Raw genomic sequence first — 23,320 nt, 5'->3', positions numbered from 1 at the left:
AATTTGTAGATTATTAGAACCCTGGATTAGTTGTTGCAAATGTTTATGTGATGCATAATATATTCAACTAACTTGATATGTGGGCCATTCATTGATAAATGAATGGGTGAATGGTATATTGTAAATGTACTGTTTTGCAGGTTATGGAAAGTGACTAGTATGGCCCAAATAGGATAGAAAATATGGTCTGAATACCATTAATTTGAATGTAAAATTGGTCTAATGCACCAAAGTTTTTATTCTAAATATGGTATGCGTACCATCAAATAGTTGTAATTAGTTTCAATTGTAGCATATCCTATTTGAAGAAAATGGCGCTTCCCATGGTGAAATTCAAGACGAAGTTCCCAATCCATTTTCAAGACGGAGTTTGAAGTTGAAGGTTCAAGATGAAGTCGGGCCATGCTAGATCACACTTATATCTTATGCATGCTTTAAGTTATTTATTGCTTTAAATATGTCTTAATTATGCATGAGATTATGGCTTGATTATGTTGCATGATTAAGGATTTTAGTTCACTTAAAATCTAACCAACATAGTAAGAGCCTTAAGTTCCAAACTTTAAAAATTGAGTTAAAAAGTGCCATGCCAAAATAACACTTACTTGGATAACCTTTACATCAATATTAGTAATAGTTTTCCTCCATAGAGAGGTGTTACTTATTGATCCTAAAGGGGTAAGGTACACACATAATTATGAGTATATGTTAGTTTTGGTGAAACTCAACGATATAAGTAAGGAGTCCTTTTATGTCGTGGCAAAACAGACAGGTTTACCTAATAAGTTTTTAGACGTACCTATCAACCAAGAGTAGTTTCTAGACTATTAGCAAAGGATTTACTTACCTAAAATATTTTAGAATTGAGTCTAAATACATAATGTGCTTAATTCTTTGATGCTTTTAGGATCTTGGATTCATTTTATTCACACCTGCCGGAACACGTAACTTGAGTAAAATGCTTAATAAATATTGAATTATGCATGAATGCTAGAATTTAAGTTTATTAAGAGAAACTGTGAATGGTTAATTATTTGTTTATTATTTTCAATTGTAGTTTTAACTATGGCAAACAACAATCTTGTAACACCCCGACAATTCTCCTTTTTCTAAAATAACCCTTTATATATATATATAACTATGGAGAATTATCAAAGTATTATCGCCCGTGTAAAAACGTAACGGCTTATTCAGAATTTTGCAGCGGAAAACATAAAACTAACTTTAGGTTTATAAATAATCGATTACGGATTTAATCCCAAAAATCAATCAACGAAAATAAGGAAATGTAAATAGTACGACAAGTTTAAAGTCCAAATTAACAAAACCAAAACACATAGCAAAACAAAATAATACAAGCTCTCTAATCCTGATCCCAATGATGCATCATCTTCAAACATGTAGATGGACAACGCTTATTGATCCTTAGAGACTGCTCACAAAAAATGGGTCATCACAGGATCAATAAGGCATAGCCATGATCAACACACACAAACAAAGCACGTAATCAGCAAAGCTGAGTACTACATACTAAAACAATAATAATCCTAACATGATTCTATTAAACGAACAACCCTAACATGATACTAATAAAACATAAGTAAGGATAAACAAAACATATTGACTTGAAGACTATATTTGACTGAACTAGACCTTTGTATCATTAGCATTATTTTAATTGAAATAGTCAATGGACTGAGTTGTCTACTAGAAGCCTTCACAAAAGAAGACGAGGTACGGGCGCGACTCCGTAACCCCAATGACCTGCGATATCGAGGAACGTTTGACTAAAATAGAACCGGTGATCAATCCGGCCCAGAAAAAGCCATAGGCGACCCATGACCCCAACTCCTGATTGTCCGTTACTTCAGACGTGCACAGTTGTATACACCTAATTTGTGTCTCCCCTCTGGGATGATGACGATACCATTATCCTAACTAGGCGGTTGGAATAACTCCAGGCGGAAATCCCAATTGCTAAGAACATCTCCAAAATTCAAGATCCAAACTCCAATCCCCAAGACTGTTCCCCTTCCGGAACTCGGTACAAAATACAACTTTCAAAAACCAATTTCAAAATCCAAATACAATCTCATCTAGTAGACCATCCCATTGGTTTTACTAGGCCTTTTACACTCAAAATAATATAAGGCAAGTCAAATTCGGGCGCCGACCCACAAAACCGAGCATGCCGGGCCCCATCCCGTAAAACCGGAATTCAAAACCCGAGAAAGGCTTGTTTTTAGACGAAAAATAGTGCCTTAACCTCCAAGCAAACACAAAACGCCAAGCCTAGTACTATTCGTACAAAGGTACAACACTACAAGACGAAACAAGGACGGAGCCCGCGTCCTTGCTTTGGCGGCATTCAAGCCACGTCACCAGCGCCCAACGCTGCTTCATCGTTCTGCACTGGCGCGTGCTGGCGTTTTGCACCAATTTTTCCTATAAATACCCCCTCATTTTCAGCATTAGGGGAGGAGAACAACATAATACAACGTCGTAATACCGACATTACGCCTCAAAATACAAATAAAAAACCCTTCAAAAACACATACAACATTTCTAATTCTAAGCAATTGGGAGCACTAAAAGGAATTCTTGCCTAAACCTAAATAGGTAATTCCGAATCCCACCATATTCAATCATGTTGCTTTGATTTCAAAAATGATTAGCAAGTTGGCATTTTTATTATTAAAAATGTCACTTGCAACAATCATACATCTTTTCAAAATCCAAACTTTTCAAAATACAAAAATACAAACTTTCAAGATTCAAGGATGTTCAAAGTTGTTTGCAATCACCTCTTTGAACTAGAATCACCTTCAAATATGGAGTAATCAAAGATGACACCTTTTTAAATTTTAAAGGTTTAATCTTTTGAGATTCAAAACTCCATTTTTCAATATACAAGTTCAAGTTTTCAAATTTCAAGATCCCACCATGTTTAGGGTTGTTCATGACTACTTCCTTAAACTAGGATCCTTTCAAGTAAGAGCATATCAAAGATTTAACCTTTTCAACATTAAAAGGCCCGATCTTTGAGATTCAAGTCTCTTAAGTTTTCAATATTTCAAGTTCAAGTTCAAGTATTTCAAGTTCAATATTTCAATATTCAAGTTTTCAAGTTCAAGTTCAATATGCAAAGTCTAGGATACTTGGGTTGAGCAACCTCTCCCAAGTTGAGATTTTTGGCTTTGAATTCGTGTCGGGCGCACTTATTTTTAAGGATCCGCTTGGCGTTTGAATCTCATGTGCCCAAGTACAAGTTTCAATTATACACCTTTCAATATTGCAATTTCAATCATGCACCTTTCAATTCCTCAATTTCAATACCGCAATTTCAATACCGCAATTTCAATATCGCACTTTCAATTCCGCACTTTCAATTCCACAATTTCAATTCCGCACTTTTAATTCTGCATCTTTACTTGCCTAGTCCATTTCTAGGCAATGTGGACCTACTCCCTAGTCCTTTTCTAGGGGGTCTTGTATTTACTAATTCCGCACTTTATTTAGTATTGTGATGTTGCTCTATTTGCTTTATTGCTTTCATCACCGCACATGCTAAATACAACAAAATACAAGGTTACATCACGCTTAACAAAGATAATTTCTTGGACAAACCGGCCTTAGGTTCCTTAAATTAATCTTTAAAGCAAAGTGACTACCATACAAAGTAGAGATTCTATTTGCTCTAAATTCAAACCCACATAGTCTAATCTAGGGTATATTTTCGAAAATGTTGTGCCAACGTACTTGAATATTTCTAAAGCTCGCCGAATAAGCATTTCGTTCCCGTGCCCGGGTCTCACCCATCCGTTTCGAGGATTCAAATCCTTATCCAAAAAAGAGTCACTTGCGGTCTTTCCAAACGAGACTAAAAACAATGTTTGGTGGCGACTCCTTCGAGGTACAAAAATACAATGATTCTCTAAAGAACCTCCCCTCTTGTAGAACGGGAAACAAGTTGTATTTACTACAACGAACACAAAAAAAATCCCCTACAATTCTGGCGACTCCACTGGGGAGTTTCTAATTTCAATTTCGAAAATGCGAGCAGATTTCGAGCAGCAAGCCACTGGTCTACTTAAGTACTGGATGCCAGCACTGGCGCCAGGCGCAGCCCCTGCTCCCAACGCCGCTGCCTGCATCCAGGACAGTGGCTCACAGTGGCTTGTCGCCCACTTTTGCTCAACTTTTCGTGTTGGGAGTTAGTCTATTTTTGAACTTCGAAGGACGCTCCCAAACCTCGCGAACGAGTGCCGAAAAACGAGCTTTACAAATACAAATTCAAATACGATTTCAATTTCAATGTCTAAGCATTTCATGCATTTTTCAAAAACCATATTTGTGCAAAATGAATTTCTACCTTTGCCCAAACAGATGTGTTCTACATTTGGGCTAGCCCCGGGGGCAACGAAATGGTGACTCTCCATATGGTTCCCGACCAAAGTGTGTGACCATTTCCGCGCCTACCGAAACTTGACATTTACTTGACATTCCCGATGTCAAGTATGGAGGCCGTCTGCCGACACACACTTCCCTTAGGCGGATGTGCAAGCTTGTCGCCGGATCTGACTCTTAGTCGAGTATCTTTTGACACCCTAAGCCGACCACTTGCATCATACAAAACTTAAACCGACCTTAGGTTGAGAACTTTGCATGTCGCATTCATATTCATGACTAGTGTGACAACGTGCTACTTGTGCATTGTGTGGGCGTCTTTGCACGCGTGAATGGCTAACCTCGAGTTCTAGCTTGCCAAAACCCATTAGCCTCCAACTAGGAAACCAAACCCCTAGGAGCATCATTAAAACCTCATGCATCTAAATCGTCGATTTTAGGGTCTTTAGGAGTGTCACTCCATTTGATTCAAAACCCTCAAACAAGCCTCACGCACAAATGACAAATTCAAAATTCAATCCAACGGCGTCATTGAAGGAAATAATGCCCTTGGTCCAAGTATGCATTTAATGTTAAGTCTAATAAATGCGGTTCAGTATTAATTAACAAGTTAATAATTCAGTGAGATCAAGTGAGCTGAATGCCTAGCTAGAGGCCGCTTCAGTTCAAGTGGAATTAATGATATTAATCCACATCCTAGTCTTGACTGAACCCGTAGGGTCACACAAATAGTACGTAAACGGATCAAGTATTTAATGGCATTAAATACTCCATCAATGGATATTCGGAATCGACGGATCTTGGTTTCAGTGGGAGCTGAGATCGTCCAAAGCAAGCAAGTGAATACTCCGGAAACGATGATATTGCCAGAAACGGAAATATGGATCGTATCGGAAATATAAATATTATCCAAGTCGTAGATGTTGCCGGAAACGGAAACATGGTACGTATCGGAAAATATTATTGGAAATGGAAATATTGCCGGAAACAGGAAATATTGTCAGAATCGGAAATATTATCGAAATCGGAAAATAATTCCGGAAACAGAAATATTAAATTTTTGTTCAAAACGGAAATTAATTCCGGAATCGGAAATATTAAATATTGTTCGTATCGGAAATGAATTCCGGAATCGAGAATTTAATCGGAAGAGTATCGTACGAATTAGCATCGGACGAGGCCTGCCAGACGAAGGCCCAACACGAAGCCGGGCCATCGCCCAGCAAGCCAAAGCGCAAACACACGCCAAAGCCAAGACCAGGCCCAGCCAAGGCCTTGGGCGCGCGCGCATCAAAGGCAGCCACGAGCTGGCCGTGCGCTGTGCGTGGGCCGTAAGGCCTGCGTGCGGTGCATTGTGCCACTCGTGTGTGTTACTCGGAATCCTAAGGCTACCGGGATTCGTAATATGATTAAATCTAATCCTAATAGATAAAGTTTGTTTAATTAGAGTCCTAGTAGGATTATAATTAAATAGATTTATATTCTAATAGGATTATAATTCCTTTCCATAAACTCTATAAATAGGTGCCTAGGGTCACATATTTAGATCGAGAATTGAAGTATTCAAAGGTAAGATTTTCAAGAAAAATCAGTCACTCTCTTGCCCCATAATAGCCGAATTTCATACTACCTTAAGGGCGATTCTAGTTGGTCAAGCTTAAGGCGGATCCGGACGTGCTGTGGACTATCTACAGAGGGACGACACTTAGATTCCTAAAGACTTGTTCTTGTTCGGTTCGCGCGCAGCTAGGGAGGGCACGCTACAAAGTGTATGCACCGAAATTATGTTAAATGATTATGTGTAAATAATATGTTTTCTCACATTAAGGTTTTCCGCATGATTTATGTTTTGTCATATGTATCATAACCTAACAGTGGTATCACGAGCCTCTTATTATTTTCATAATCTAAATTGCATGAACATGGTTAAATTTTACAAATTTGCAAGGAATTAAAGGGGTGATTAGTTTTCGTAATTAATTGCAAATTGCGTTTATTTAATTATATGTACGCAGTTTTTCGGCAGAATATTCGTTACTCAACCAAATCGAGTGATTTTTGTGTTAATTCCGCATGTAAAAGGCATTCTAAAATTTTGACAAAATTACTATTTTTCGGCCGAATCCAGAATTCCCAAATTCGAAGTCTAACTATGACTTTTCGGAGGTTTTAGTTTTTCGAACGCAAAAGTTTGTAAATTTAAGATGTTAAATTGAATATTTGCGATTCTTGTTGATAAATCTTGAGTTTTTGATTGACCTACAGTATATGTTTAACAACTTTGAATGCCTAGACTTGTTAATTATACAACCTAATTTGTAATTATGATTAATTTGTTGAAATTCGAATAATTTAGAATTGATTTTTTTTCATAATTAATTAATAATTTAATTAGGTATCCATGATTAAAAACCACCATAAAAAATTGTTAATTTCTGTTAAATTTTAAGTTTTTATGACCTAAATTTGAATCCATGTTAATCGGAAATTAATTGATTAATAAATTTTCGATTTTTCGCCCTAAAATTAATGAAATTAATATGTTTTATTAATTTGTCATTAATTTTGAATTAAAAATTTTAAATTTTATAAAATTCGCTCATAAACGTTGCACGCACAAAGCAAAGGACGCTACGTGTTACCCTTAAAGGGTGTTGTATAGTGCAGGCACGCGACGACGAGCAAGGGAGCTCGTCGCCCGTGCGGTACGAATGCAGCGAGCAACCAAGGCATGGCGCGCGCACGAGGCAAGGGAGCCTGGGCGTGTGTGCTGTGTGCTATGGGCGAAGGGCGATGGGCGTGGCACAAGACGAGGCGGGCGCGCGATTGCGAGAGCTGGGTCGCCCAGCGATCGCTGCTCCGCGCACCAACGAGCGCTGCCTCGCCACGAGAGCTTGCTTGCGCCTAGCGAGCTAGCACTCCTTCAGTAGCTGCTGCGATGCATGCGGGCGAGCAGGCTGCGCGCAAGCGTGGCTTGGCTTGCTGCGTTTGCGCGTGGCTGCTGCTACATTGTGCCATGGGCGTGCGGTCGGTCGTGCACTCGATGGGGCTTGGGCGGAAGCCCAAGTGCTCGTCGTGTTACGATTGAGTCGTTTTGAATTTTAATTTGAGATTTTAAGTTCGGAAATAATTTTAATTAATTTTAAAATTAATAATTTAAATTGGTTTCTTGGATTTTAATTTTGAATATTATAATTATTATAAATTTTAATTTATATTAATTATTTTACTAAAATTAAAAACCTTGAATTAATTTAAATTCATTTAAATCAACTGAAAAATAAATTAAATTAAATGGATTCGATTATAATTTTATATGAGCTTTAAATTTTAATTAAACTTTTATGTTTCCGGTTAGACTAGAAATACAATTTTATGTTTAAAATTAGTAAAGCATATAAAGTTATTGGTTTAAGTGGGAGCATTTTAGTCATAAACTCTTGATTAGGTCTACAAATCCTTTAAGGTTAAACAACTTGATTAGAATTAATAAGGACTGAATAATTGGTAGATTATTGGTGCCCTTGATTAATTGCTGCAAATATTTATGTGATGCATACAACGTGTTTTACTAACCAGCTATGTGGGCCATTCATGATAATGAATGGGTGAATGGTATATATTGTATATGTACTGTTTTGCAGGTTATGAAGTGACTAGTATGGCCCAAATAGGATAGAAAATATGGTCTGCGTACCATTAATTTGAATGTAATTGGTCTAATGCACCAAATTTGTTTTTCAATTCAAATATGGTCTGCGTACCATCAAATAGTTGTAATTAGTTTAATTATAGCTGATCCTATTTGGAGAAAATGGCGCCTCCCACGGTGAAATTCAAGACGGAGTTTCCAATCCATTTTCAAGACGGACTTTGAAGTTGAAGCTTCAAGATGAAGTCGGGCCATACTAGATCACATTTATCTTATGCATGCTTTAAGTTATTTATTGCTTTTAAATATGTCTTAAATATGCATGAGATTGAGGCTTGATTATGTTGCATGATTAAGGATTTTAGTTCACTTAAAATCTACATAGTAAGAGCCTTAAGTTCCAAGCTTTAAAAATTGAGTTAAAAGGTGCCATGCCAAAATAACACTTACTTGGATAACCTTTACATCAATCTAGTAATAGTTTTACGCTCAGCGAGGTGTTACTTATTGATCCTAAAGGGGTAAGGTACACAAATAATTGTGAGTACATGTTAGTTTTGGTGAAACTCAACGATATAAGTAAGGAGTCCTTTTATGGCGTGGCAAAATTGATAGGTTTTCCTAATAAGTTCTTAGACGTACCTATTAACCAAGAGTAGTTTCTAGACTATTAGCAAAAGGCTTTTGCTTACCTAAAAGATTTTAGAATTGAGTGTAAATACATAATGTGCTTAATTCTTTAATGGTTTTAGGGTCTTGGAATCATTTTATTCACACCTGCCGGAACACATAACTTGAATAAAATGCTAATGACTTGTTTGAATTGCATGATTGCTTTAATTTTCAAGTTATTATTCATGATAAATGTTTAGACTTTGCATGCTTCAATGTATGTTTTAATTATTGTTTATAATTAAATATCTTGCACTGCAGTAAATCCTTTTAGAAATATAACAGTAAATTTCCTCGATTGGTAGTGAATCCCAGAACGATTCACGGAAATGAGAGAAAATGAGCAATTTAAATGTACGTTTCTTTTAGCGACTTTTATGGTTGTTTTCGAGTATCAAAGTCGAATGGCAAACCGATTGGTGCTTGTGAATTCAAAATACAATGTAGTTTTGAGATCATAAAGCATTGAGTTTAAACACCCAGCTTTACCAATGGTTAGCAACCTAATATATTTTTCCATTTAATTCTCAAATGAGTCTAGTCACTAGACATTCGAATAGATCGATGCTTAGAGAACTTTAGAAGCTTCTGGTAAGATCATCTAGTTGAAATAGAATATTCAACATAAATTAAAATGTTAAAGAACCTTGTTAGAGTGACATTGGACATGTCTAACAAAGTATAAAAGTCAACACTAGAGAATTCAATTCTTAAGACTATAAGAAAGATACAAGAAATTGGAAAACAAGGAACAAATGAAAGAAATTTACGATTCCGTTTCTACCTATACGTTTATGTATAAAGAGAAGTGACCTAGCAATCAAACTTCCTTGGTATCATATACCGCTTGAGGTTCTTACTTCGGTAATAACTCAAACTATGGAAGCTAGGCTACACTAATGGCCTACAAGTGGGAAATGAAGCATGACAATGCTACATTAGTTGTAGGGTCATCTAATTTGTTTTAAGTCCTTTCAAAGGCTGGAACTTAATGGCTATTTTGTTCCATAATCAGCATACCTAAATTTCTGCTTCAAACACAGAAAGACTCACATTTAGAAGAACAAAAACAATGCTTGTTTGTTTGTTTATTTGAATGAAATGGTCATTTACGAGTTGAGTCAATATGTTTGATTAAAAACAAACAACTCTTTAACAATAAAAACTTTACTAGGTTCAAATCAACCCCTTGATTTCAGTTCCACTAATCTTTGGCATTGTTGCTTAGACCATAATCAACAAGTTAACATTCATAAGCTCTATTTTGATGGACTTTTGAAAGTTGATTGATTTCTAGATCATTCAAGACAACCTAGTCTTACTTGTTGAAAGTAAAAAAAGATATGAACTATTGTTAGAACGCCTAGACAATAGAGTTCAAAGCTAAAGAAAGATTTTATGACTTTATTATTTCACCTGGATTTGAGTGATTTAAATTTGAATCTGTTTGGCTAGTTCAAAGATTCAGAAGTATAAAATCCACTTGGAAAGAAATCATAAAGATCTAGGTTAGATCATGACGATGATTACTTTAAGACCAAATATGATAATCAATGATTGTGTGTTGTAATTTCACGATCGAGCTCCATAAGATATGAAATATCTACGTTGGAATGATCGAAGTCAATTAGTACTTGATTCGATCAATGATGAATCATAAAGACTTTTCCTATAATTTCTAAAACAAAATGTTCAACTACCACCAAACTAAACCAAATTCGTCAAAGCTATTGAAAAGTAATTTCAGAATATCTTTTCATAATTATATATCTAAAGAGTTGCTAAACTTAGTGGGAGCTTAGTGTTTGTTATTCAACAAACTAAGGCCCAAGTATAGATATATGTTTCATTGTGATTTATTCAAATGAGACACAAGGGTATTATTTCTACCACGAATTTTTGAGAACATAATGTTTGTTTGCTCGAAATGATGTCCTTTTGGAGATTCGTTTCCAAAATGACAAGTGGGAGAAAATAGACCTCGAAAGTCTTCGAGGCGAACAACAAACATAAACGGACATTCCGGAGGCTTTTCGAAGTTCTTCAGAAAATTCGAACACTTATCCTTTAAGGACTTTAGAAGTGGCTTTAAAGAATAGATATCTCTTAGAAGACTTTACAAGTGCTTCAAGGAGAACAGAATATTCAAAGGACTTTCAAGTGGCTATTGATATTCTATTGTTTGATGTTCTATACCCAAGTAGGCATAGAGTTCAAATCACTGAAACTATGAGATTCTTCTATTAGATAGTGAAGAAAGATGGAGTTCAGGTCACTGAAGCTATGCGATTCTTCTATTAGATAGTGAAGAAACCTACAACTTGCAGTCAAACTATTATTATGTAGATTAATGAGTTTGTGACCTGTAAGAAAGCTATGACAAAACCCAGATTCCCTAAAATGGTTAGAGGCCATATATAGACTCAAATGTTTTTAATGGTTAGAGGTCATAAAACATACTCAATGTTTTGATGACAAAATTGAAATTTTGTTGATTTGCAAGAATAGTTTCACACCTATTGGTTGCAAGTTTGTTTTAAGGATAAAAACCATCAAACATGGAATTGTGTTCACACACAAAGCTAGATTAGTTGCTAAAGGTTACAAGCAAATTCATGGCATGGATTGTGTTAAAACCTCATGCATAATCATAATGCTCAAGTCTTTAAATCAAGCAATGATTTCATATTGGTACATATGGCAATTGGATGACAAAACGTATTCCTCAATCAAATGTTGGAATAAACTATGTACATGGTATGTCATAGGATTTGTGGATCCAAATAAATGCTTGAAAAGGAAAGCTAGCTTATGAAATCTAAGTACAGATTTAAGCAAGCAATTGGGAATTGGAAATGTATTTTAGTGAAACTAATAAGTATTTTAGATTCATAAAATGTACATGATTCTTAAGATATATAAGAAGTTTAGTGGGAGTACGTAAAACTTAATTGGTCCTATGTGTATCACACACATATCTCTCTATTGTGAAATAACATTCAAATGCTAATGTCTTAGATTTGAAATTATTCATCAATGATGGACCATGGCGAAACTTAGTACATACTGGGTATTAAGATCTATTTACAAAGATCTTATAATATTGTTTTGGATTAAGTAATGGCATTTACTAAATCAAAACACGAAATACTCTATTGGAGATATTCAACCCATGTGAATAAATCTAAGTAATGAATGTTTGAACTATGTATAAGCATTTACTAAGTTAAACATCAAAGGATCTAAGTGAGATTCTTAACCTGTATTATATGTCAAAGAATTTAGCTGGATTTAGTATCTACTGAAACTAGATGAGCTAAAGTTACATGAATAGAATTCAATTGGGAATTATTCTGCAAAAGAATTTATCATGTATAATATAATATGAGGATCGCCAAAAATGTATCGTATGGCTTTAGGCATGACGAACATATACCAATCTCTATTGATCTAAGTGAAGATAAACTAGATTGAGATCAAGGAAAACTTATGGTACTTGAAAAGGTACATAAGAGTAGTTCTTGATTCAAGGAAATAAAGATATGCTAAATATTGATGTTACATGCATAAACACTGGCAAAGGATCAAGCAAGATTCCTTTGGAGTTAACCATTGACAAGGACGAGCTAAAGAGCATCGTGTTTTGAGATGGCAACATGGATTGGAGACCATGAGTTTTTGCGTGGGAAATTAAATATTAATTTCTATATTCTAAGATACAGCTCGAAAGTCTTCCACATATCTATGAACTGCTTGGATAAGTAAAATTCAAACAAAGCATCACTAGCAACCTAAACAGTTGAAGTAAAAGTACTTATTGCCTAAGAAGCATTAAACAGGGTTGTTTATGTTAAATAGTTCTTCTCTGAACTTGGGTGGATCACATGTCTGTTGGCTTAATGGTTTTTCATTGCGAAATGTGTAGAACCGCTCTTGTAGCAAGAAAGACTAGATCACAAAATAAACATACTCAAAAGATCTTATCATCCTATCTCGAAGAACATTCGATGAAAAGGATATTAAGATTGGCAAAGCATGATAACTAAACCTATGCAACAAGTGAGAAACAACACTCACATTGTGGCACTGGAAATCAAGCATAGTCTTGAATTCCACTAATTGTTTTAAAGATGGGTTTGAGGCCCATGGTTGTAAAACATTGGGGTTGAACATTTATCATATATGAAATGTATTTTCATATTCCATTTAATCTTGGTTTAGTATTAAATGATGAGTCCCTTCAATTTGACGATATATATTCAAGATAGACTGTCGGGACCAGTCCTGTGACTAAGAAATGTCTATCAAGTGAACTTGAATGTCAAAAGTTGAAAATGGTCCCTGGTCGGAGTTTTCTATAAAGATGGACGCATAGAAAACGTCAGAAGACTAGAATGCAAGATGACTAGTAGTTCTGTTTCTTGAACTATGTGGACATGGCAATGTCATAATCATTTGCATAGATACTTACTTTGGGAAGACTAGTATCGGACAGACCTATGAAACTTTACTGTAAGAGATGAAAATCTGTCATAAGTAAATTTCATTAAAATCATTAGACACTAATCCTCAATACCTGAGTGATTTGAGATTACTTGTTTGAGAACTGCTTACTTTGACGTTGACCAACCGTCGCACCGTAAAAGGAGGCTATAAAGGCAACGCTCAGGTAATCACCTATCAAACGAAGTCTAATCTCAAGATCGCAAGATTGGGATTGTCCTCCCATAAATCGGGATGAGATGCTTAAAAGTTGTACAAGGCCACTCGGAGAGCTAGAAACTGTGAAATGCATGGCCGTGCTCAGATGAATCATAGGCTATGATTATCTGTTTATTTGATCAGTTGAACTCTGAAACCGAGAAACACCTCTTGACGTAATAAGGATGACAACTCTTACCTTATGTTCGAGAGCAAGCATCAAGCGACAAAGGAATTAGGAAATGCACACTTGTCCCTAAGGACAAGTGGGAGAATGAAGGAAATAATGCCCTTGGTCCAAGTATGAATTTAATGTTAAGTCTAATAAATGCGGTTCAGTATTAATTAACAAGTTAATAATTCAGTGAGATCAAGTGAGCTGAATGCCTAGCTAGAGGCCGCTTCAGTTCAATTGGAATTAATGATATTAATCCACAGCTTACTCTTGACTGAACCCGTAGGGTCACACAAATAGTACGTAAACGGATCAAGTATTTAATAGCATTAAATACTGCATCTATGGATATTCGGAATCGACGGATCTTGGTTTTAGTGGGAGCTGAGATCGTCAAAAGCAAGCAAGTGAATACTCCGGAAACGATGATATTGCCGGAAACGGAAATATGGATCGTATCGGAAATATAAATATTATCCAAGTCGTAGATGTTGCCGGAAATGGAAACAGGGTACGTATCGGAAAATATTATTGGAAATGGAAATATTGACGGAATCGAAAATATTGCCGGAAACAGGAAATATTGTCAAAATCGGAAATATTATCGAAATCGGAAAATAATTTCGGAAACGGAAATATTAAATATTTTTTCGAAACGGAAATTAATTCCGGAATCGGAAATATTAAATATTGTTCGTATCGGAAATGAATTCCGGAATCGAGAATTTAATCATTAGGATTCGTCATTGTCATTATGGGTTTTAGAGTAACGTCTTTTGGGTTAACCAATGCACCTGCATTAATTATGGATTTGATGAATGAGATTTTCTACGAATTCCGAATTAAGTTCGTTATGATGTTATTAATGATATCCCCATTTATGCAAGGAATGAGAAAGAGCATGACAAACACTTGAGGATTACTTGGAGACGCTTAGGAAGAATCTAGTTTTATTAAATGAAGTATACAAATCTTGAAGTCATATGTGTATAAGTGACACCGACAGAAAAGTGAAGGACTAAATTGATTGAGAACTATGTTACGTAAGGGAATAAATTTAAGAGAAGATTTGAGTGGTCCAGGATCGTTGGAAATCATTGTTGGCTAGAAAAGATGAAAAGAAATACATGAATTGGTGCAAGAGCTAAGAGTTAAGCCCAAAAGTTATACACCCATGAAAAGTGTAATGAGGTTCGGTATCAAGGAAAAGTTGAACAGAAGGAGTTTCTGTAGATCATGCTAAGATTCAAGCTGTGAGTGAGTGACCTACTCCAAAGAACGTGTCCGATACTTGAAGTTTTATAGGCCTAGATGACCATTATAGGAGGTTGTGAAAGACTTTTGGAAGAAAGCAAAACCAATGACCAACTTGTTGAAAAAGGAATCGAAATTCAAGTGAAGTGAGAAATGTGAGGAAACTTTCTAGATTTAGCTGTTGTCGCGTCAATTGAAACCTTATAAGGCTAATTACCAAACCCATGACCTAGAGTTAGCTGTTATGGTGTTATCTACGAATATTTGGAGACATTACCCTTATAGGGCAACATATAAGATCCTTACCGAGAACAAAAGTCTGAAATTTTGGCAATAAGGTCCAGTTGAATCTTGGGGACAACATTGAAAATGAATATTTCTTTCCGCCCTGCAACCAATAGACAGATTGAGATTACTAACGGAATTTATGTTGAAAACCTGTGTTATTGACTCTAAGGGTAATTGGGAAAGCCACCCAGGTTCGATTGAATTTTCGTGCATCAATAGTTACCATGCAAGCATTACGATGTCACCTGTTGAGGCATTGTGTGGAAAGAAGTGTAGAAATCCCACTTGCTATGATTTTAGTGGAAATATAGCTTTGGGGGCATGATTCGTTGAAGTAGAAATATCCAAAGTCATTCCCTGGGGTGAGTTACGAGGGCGTAACTCGTTTTCTTTAAGGGGGTAGAATGCGATAGAAATTCGCGCTTTTTACCTATTTTTATGGTATTTTTATGCATTTTATGCTTATTTTTAGCAACTTATACATGTTGGTGCAAAGTAAATAGATTCTCCGCGTAAGGAAATATGTTCGTGAATATTACAAGTAACTTTTAGTTGGCAAAAGAGTGCACAAGAGTGGCACAAAGTACTCCTCCAGTAAGAATAAGTTGAAAAGTTGGAAAGATATGTGAATTTTCGTGCCAAGTTTCGGGACGAAACTTCTTTTAAGAGGGGTAGATTGTAATCCCCCGCAAATTTATAAATTTTATTAATATATTTTAACGTATAGTTATTTATATTTAAATAGAATTTACGAATTTTAGTAATAAATATATAATTAACATATATTTATTTTATTTAATTACATACTAAATATTTTAACGATTTATGCAATCAAAATGATTTTAGAATTTCATGTTGTAAAGAATTTGAATTGCGAAAATACATTTGAATTTGGAAAACAATCCTAATCAGTTTTTGATTCAAACACATAAACTCAATTATAATCCTAGCCCAAATAACAAAGCCCAAAATAAATAACCCCAAATAAACCCATAACCCTTTCTCCTATTCAACTTCACGTGAAACAAAAATAAAAAGAGAAACAAAAGAAAACTCTCAAACCCTTGCTTCACCATTCACGTGAAAACGCACAAGACTCTCTGCTTCAGCCACCGCCGCTCCTCCTTGCTGCTATCCCTCACGCCGCCGTTCCTCTCCCCCGCCTTCACTTTCGTTGCTGCAGCCTCCCTCGCCGTCGGACCACCATCACGCCACTGGTAAGGTTTCGACCTCCTCCTCTTCTCCTTCTCCCTTATTTCTTTCTCTGTTGTTTCATCCCTTCTCCTCGCTCGCAGTTTCGTTCGCAGCAACCACCACCGCGCCACCAGCCGCGCCCATAACGATTGTTCGCCGCCGGTAAAGCACCTCCTTCCTCTCACCTCTTGCTTCGTTCTCCCCTTTCGTTGCCCTCCTTAATTGTTTTCTTGCACAGCACCACCAACAACCATCGCGCGGACGCTGACACCCTCCGCCGTACTCCTCCGACCAGCGTCGCCGCCCACTGTTGCCGCGCCGCCCTGCCTGCCGGCCAGCAGCTTCCCTCTCCTCTCTTTTTTTGGTTAATTCTTTACCCTTTTATTTAATTAATGTAATATTTATGTTTTAATAATTTAATTAAGGTTTTCATAATTTAAATTATTAGTTTTGATAATTTATATTTAGAATTCAGATTATATATTATAAACTAATTTATTTTCAGTTTGTTAATAATATTTAAGTTAGATTTTCAATTATGTTTACAAATTTAATTAATGTTTTATTGGATTAAATTATAGTTTTATGGTTTAACTATAAATTTCAGATTTTATGTTTTATATAATTAAATTATTAATATTCGGATTATGCGATTTGATTGAAATAATGGTTTTAATTATTAAAGTATGAATTTTAAGGTTTTAATGGTTGTAAATCATGGTAGGACGATTGTGGTTTATTAAATTTATTGTTTCGATGTTCTAAGAACGTAAATTGGCCTTGGTGAAGTTTTTAAATGAGTTCACATTGCTGAAAATTTAAAGTACGATGTTTGCAAAGAGTTTTCAACGAATTTCAATCATTGATTCAATAATTATGATGCTAGGAAATCAAATGTTCAAGTTTTAATGTTAGGGAATGTCCTAAATATGTTTAGGATGTAGTTAGAATGTGTTATTATAGCTGTGAACGATTAGAAGTTGATTGGGAATCCTTGTTGGTTGTTTTTAGGCGGAGAATTCTTTGTAGGCGACTTTTGAATTATTAAAGTGGTCTTGCAGTTTGTTTACACAAGGTACGTACATACCTGTGTGCTTGGAATGTGTGCTAATTGTTGAAACCATGTGTATTATTGATGAACCTGGTTATGTTAATGTTGTTGATGAACTTAGTCGGGTTGAAACTGCATGTTTGACACTGTTGGGTGAACATATTAAACCTTTATTGCATTTTGAGGATTATAACATGTTAGTATGGAAGATTGATGCAAACATGTTTGATTGGGAACACTAGATTGTTTAGTATATAATTCAGATCAGTTAATTGTTGTTCCCTTTTTAGCTTTTCACTACTTTATGAGGGCGGAGGACCTCATTTAGTAAGTTGAAACCTTATACCCATATTCAGGGGTTGATTAGTATTAAAGAAAAGATTGGAGTTAATTGGAATGAGTCTTGTTAGATGCCTTTGTGATTACTTACTCAATTCCAAGATAAAAACAGTTATAAATAAATGTGAGTTGCATGCCTTATGTGATTGTTGAGTCATAACAGGGTGTCAATTTGTAAATCATGTAAAGTGAAACTGAGTAGCAATAGCTTTAGACTGTGCACGTCTAAAGTGACGGACAAACAGGAGTTGGGGTTCATGGTGGTAGCCCATGGCCTTTCATTCGGACCGGATTGATCACCGCGTCCTATTTTCAGTCAAACGTTCCTCGATATCGCAGGTCACTGAGGTTACGGAGTCGCGCCCGTACCTCGTCTAGCTAGAAAACTCGGTCCATTGCCTATTTCAATTAAAATAATATTATTGTTATAAAAGTCTAGTCCAGTCTAGCCTAGTCTAGTCAAGTATGATCTTCAGATTATCATGATTTGTCTGCCCTTATTTATGTTCATTAGTGTCATGTTAGGATTGATCGTTTAATAGTATCATGTTAGGATTATCATTGATTTAGTATGTAGTACTCAGCTTTGCTGATTACGTGCTTTTGCTTGTGCATGTTGATCATGGCTATGCCTTATTGATCCTGTGATGACCCAATCTTTGGTGAGCAGTCTCTAAGGATCAATAAGCATTGTCCATCTGCAGGTTTGAAGATGTTGCATCATTGGGATCGGGAATAGAGAGCTTGTATTTAGTTTTGATTTGCTAAGTTAACTTGGGTTTGTTAATTGGGACTTTAAACTCGTCGTACTATTTATATTTCCTTATTTTCGTTGGTTGATTTTTGGGGACTAAATCTGTAATCGATTATTTATAAACCTAAAGTTAGTTTTATGTTTTCCGCTGCAAAATTCTGAATAAGCCGTTACGTTTTCATACGGGCGATAATGCCTTGATAATTCTCTACGTTTTATATTAAAAGATTATTTTAGAAAAGAGAGAATTGTCGGGGTGCTACAAAGTGGTATCTAGAAGCTAAGGTTTTACTTTAATAAATTTTTAGGCGCCTAACTATCTAGTTATTTAAAATAAATTTCTTAAAAATCGAGATTCTACGTATTATAGTGTTCAAAAATTGGTACTTTTTTTTGGGGGGGAAGATCTCCTTTTATCTTGTTTGAAAGTATATAATATTTCTTATTTAAGTTCGAAATCAAATTATTTATTCGAATTAAATTGACTTTCGAAATTTTTATTCTTTTTCTTATTAATTATTATTCAAAAAAAAGGGGTACAATTTTTTTTAGAAGTTCAATTTTTTTAAATTGTTTCAAGAGTTAGAATTCGTTATTTAAAAAAAAATATATATATATATATATAAATCTTCTTCGAATTAATAACTTTATTTTCGAATTTATTCGCTACGCATTTCCTTAATTTATTTTACTTTATTTATTTTATATTTTTATTCTATGTTATAATTTTATTATATTATCGTCCTTTTAATTTGTTATTTAAACTATTTCAATGCTTTAGTTTATGAGAGATGGGTAGTATAAGAAAGGCATATAAGATAGAATTATATGTGCATTAGCAGCTAGTCAATGCTAGCATAAGAAATTGATTGTTATGTACGTGCGTATGCTAATTGTTTAATGTTACATTTAAATGTGCATAAAGAATTGTTTGCTTCCACCAAACTTATTGCATTATTGAACTTTGTTTATGATTTGGCTGGAAAATCGTTAGTGAGACTTTGAATTGTTTATTCCAGGAATAAAATGTTTCTTTCCAAGTATACTAACATAGGATCCTTCGAGAAACTTGATATAGAAACCCCTGATATTTACGTGAAGAAAATTGTGTTTGGATGTGAATATTATGCTAAAGTTCAAGGGCAACCTATCTTAATGAGAAAGGATATCATAGCAGCCACAATCATTAATTGCTTACCTAACAAATTTCCATACCTAGAACTCAAGGAAAAGTTTAAAGACATGCATTCTGATAATGGGACTCCAAACTTGACTAAGTATGGAACTTGGGATGGTAGATGGAAATATGATTCAGAAATTCTGACCACCATTATTGAAGCGGCAGAAAGTGGGTTTAGAGACGGTAAAATCGTAGGGAGTCATGTTGGAAATTCAGTTACAGAAGAACCTATGGGAATTAGTGTAAATAATGACCTAGAGGAAAATGATGTAGCTGTGGAGAATGAGAATGTAGGTGTTGAGGCAGAGTATCCTAACCCAGCGGCTCATGAGCCAACCATTGAGATCTCTAGTGATTCGGATGCAGAGCTCGAAAGTGAACAGGAGATGGCAAGTGAGCCTAATCAAGATGAAGACATGGGTGAAGATGCAAACCCTGAGGAAGACCCCGATGAAGACCCTGAAGAAGAGTTCGATAATCTTGAGATCTAAATTTCACTTCGCAAGTTTCAGGAGCAATGGATAGGCAAGAGGCCACAAATATTTTGAAGTCATAAATAGTTAATTTAACTCTTTTATGTTTTAGAGAATAAGTAGCGAAGCTACAATAGTTTAAAGTTAAAGTTTATTGAAGTTTGAAATGTTCTTTATTATTTTGAAGGATGTAATAAATATTTATGGAGTTAGCAATAAAAGTTAAAGTTTTCAAGGAATTGTTCTTTATTCTATTTTGAGGATTCCATAATACCCCAACCTTTAGGTAACACGTCATGGATTAATTTTCCATTGGTTGCATACTCAGTGTGAATTGTGGATCAATTTAATTGCCACAATAATATTAAATGATTTGAGTACATAAAGAAAGTGAGGGCCAATCTAGACCCTCATGACCAATATGATTCAAAAGGTTATGCCCTATGTGCAGTGTGTGAATGTCTTTCGTGAATTATCGAGGATGATTATTTTTCAATGATTATTGCATCTTGTAGACGATCGTTGCACCTTCATAAACGATTGTCGTGCCTTCATAAATGATGTGTATTAATGTGAACATTGTTGGTTGAGGCGAACTTTATGGTCAATTCAAGTATTAAATTGTATGGGATAACGTATAGGTGATGTTTCAAACCTAAAGTAGAGTATACTAATTGCAGGCCGCGTTCTAGAATGGCCAACAATAATGACTTAGTTGTTGCTATTCGCCTCTTGGCGGAAAAGATGACCCCACCTTTTTAGAAAACCAGATTGGAGAGTTTGAGAAATTGTTTGGGGATTTGAATTGTCTTGAGAATATGAGAGTGGGTCAAGTTGTCATGTATTTGAAAGATGAAGCCGATTTACAGTGGAGAGAAAATGGGGTTAGACTTAGCGTTGTTGAGAGATTCAATTGGGATTCATTTGTTACCGTCTTAAGGAAAAAGTTTTATCCTCTTTTTATGAGAAAACAAAAGGCACAAGAATTCATAAACCTTAGGATGGGATTGGCTAAGTTTGTACAACGCTAAGATAGACGTACTGTGAAATTCAGAAAGTAAAATTAAGGAACCATATTGGAAGATTGACCTCGTATAGATGTTTTGAGAAGTCCAAAAACCTTTAGTTATTTCTGTAATGCAAGTGAGGACTTGATGAACAAGAAGTGTGAACTATTTTTCGATAGTGTGTTAGAGGTTAGTAAAGAAGTTGGAGTGAAAATCGAGGATGTTACCTTTGTGAATGGATTCATTGATGTGTTTCCGAGTGAAATTGCGAGTATGTCACCTGCTAGAGCCTTTGAGTTCATTATAGAATTAAATCCTGAAACGACACCTATATCCAAGGAACCTTATAGCATGACACCTCCTGAAATGAGCTAATTAGGACACAGTTGTAAGAGTTGTTTGGTCAAGGAATATATTAGGCCTGGTGCATCACCGTGGGGAGCTCCTGTGTTGTTTGTTAAGGAGAAAGATAAGAGTATGGAATTATGCATCGATTTTAGGGAGCTAAACACCATCAATAACAAGTATCCCTTGCCTAGGATAGATGACATATTGGATCAATTGAATTGGGCGAGTGTGTTCTCGAAGACTGATTTGCGTTTGAAGTACCACCAATTGGGAATAGCTGATAAGGGTCTAAGACCTCATTAGGATTCGTCATTGTCATTATGGGTTTTAGAGTAACGTCTTTTGGGTTAACCAATGCACCTGCATTAATTATGGATTTGATGAATGAGATTTTCTACGAATTCCGAATTAAGTTCGTTATGATGTTATTAATGATATCCCCATTTATGCAAGGAATGAGAAAGAGCATGACAAACACTTGAGGATTACTTGGAGACGCTTAGGAAGAATCTAGTTTTATTAAATGAAGTATACAAATCTTGAAGTCATATGTGTATAAGTGACACCGACAGAAAAGTGAAGGACTAAATTGATTGAGAACTATGTTACGTAAGGGAATAAATTTAAGAGAAGATTTGAGTGGTCCAGGATCGTTGGAAATCATTGTTGGCTAGAAAAGATGAAAAGAAATACATGAATTGGTGCAAGAGCTAAGAGTTAAGCCCAAAAGTTATACACCCATGAAAAGTGTAATGAGGTTCGGTATCAAGGAAAAGTTGAACAGAAGGAGTTTCTGTAGATCATGCTAAGATTCAAGCTGTGAGTGAGTGACCTACTCCAAAGAACGTGTCCGATACTTGAAGTTTTATAGGCCTAGATGACCATTATAGGAGGTTGTGAAAGACTTTTGGAAGAAAGCAAAACCAATGACCAACTTGTTGAAAAAGGAATCGAAATTCAAGTGAAGTGAGAAATGTGAGGAAACTTTCTAGATTTAGCTGTTGTCGCGTCAATTGAAACCTTATAAGGCTAATTACCAAACCCATGACCTAGAGTTAGCTGTTATGGTGTTATCTACGAATATTTGGAGACATTACCCTTATAGGGCAACATATAAGATCCTTACCGAGAACAAAAGTCTGAAATTTTGGCAATAAGGTCCAGTTGAATCTTGGGGACAACATTGAAAATGAATATTTCTTTCCGCCCTGCAACCAATAGACAGATTGAGATTACTAACGGAATTTATGTTGAAAACCTGTGTTATTGACTCTAAGGGTAATTGGGAAAGCCACCCAGGTTCGATTGAATTTTCGTGCATCAATAGTTACCATGCAAGCATTACGATGTCACCTGTTGAGGCATTGTGTGGAAAGAAGTGTAGAAATCCCACTTGCTATGATTTTAGTGGAAATATAGCTTTGGGGGCATGATTCGTTGAAGTAGAAATATCCAAAGTCATTCCCTGGGGTGAGTTACGAGGGCGTAACTCGTTTTCTTTAAGGGGGTAGAATGCGATAGAAATTCGCGCTTTTTACCTATTTTTATGGTATTTTTATGCATTTTATGCTTATTTTTAGCAACTTATACATGTTGGTGCAAAGTAAATAGATTCTCCGCGTAAGGAAATATGTTCGTGAATATTACAAGTAACTTTTAGTTGGCAAAAGAGTGCACAAGAGTGGCACAAAGTACTCCTCCAGTAAGAATAAGTTGAAAAGTTGGAAAGATATGTGAATTTTCGTGCCAAGTTTCGGGACGAAACTTCTTTTAAGAGGGGTAGATTGTAATCCCCCGCAAATTTATAAATTTTATTAATATATTT

General features: G+C 35.5%; 1 long non-coding RNA gene across 1 annotated transcript; it reads left to right on the top strand.

The window, feature by feature from the left end:
- The first annotated feature begins 15,866 nt into the window (after positions 1–15,866).
- LOC130469011 (uncharacterized) lies at positions 15,867–18,733 on the top strand. The gene is made up of 5 exons (XR_008929377.1): positions 15,867–16,366; positions 16,445–16,505; positions 16,582–16,707; positions 17,355–17,418; positions 18,404–18,733. It is a non-coding gene; the product is annotated as an uncharacterized lncRNA (long non-coding RNA).
- Positions 18,734–23,320: the final 4,587 nt, after the last annotated feature.

The sequence above is a fragment of the Spinacia oleracea genome, chromosome 3, assembly GCF_020520425.1.
Source record: "Spinacia oleracea cultivar Varoflay chromosome 3, BTI_SOV_V1, whole genome shotgun sequence".
Classification (NCBI taxonomy): domain Eukaryota; kingdom Viridiplantae; phylum Streptophyta; class Magnoliopsida; order Caryophyllales; family Amaranthaceae; genus Spinacia; species Spinacia oleracea.
Note: the sequence above shows the minus strand (reverse complement) of the source record. Positions and strands in the feature narration are given on the sequence as shown.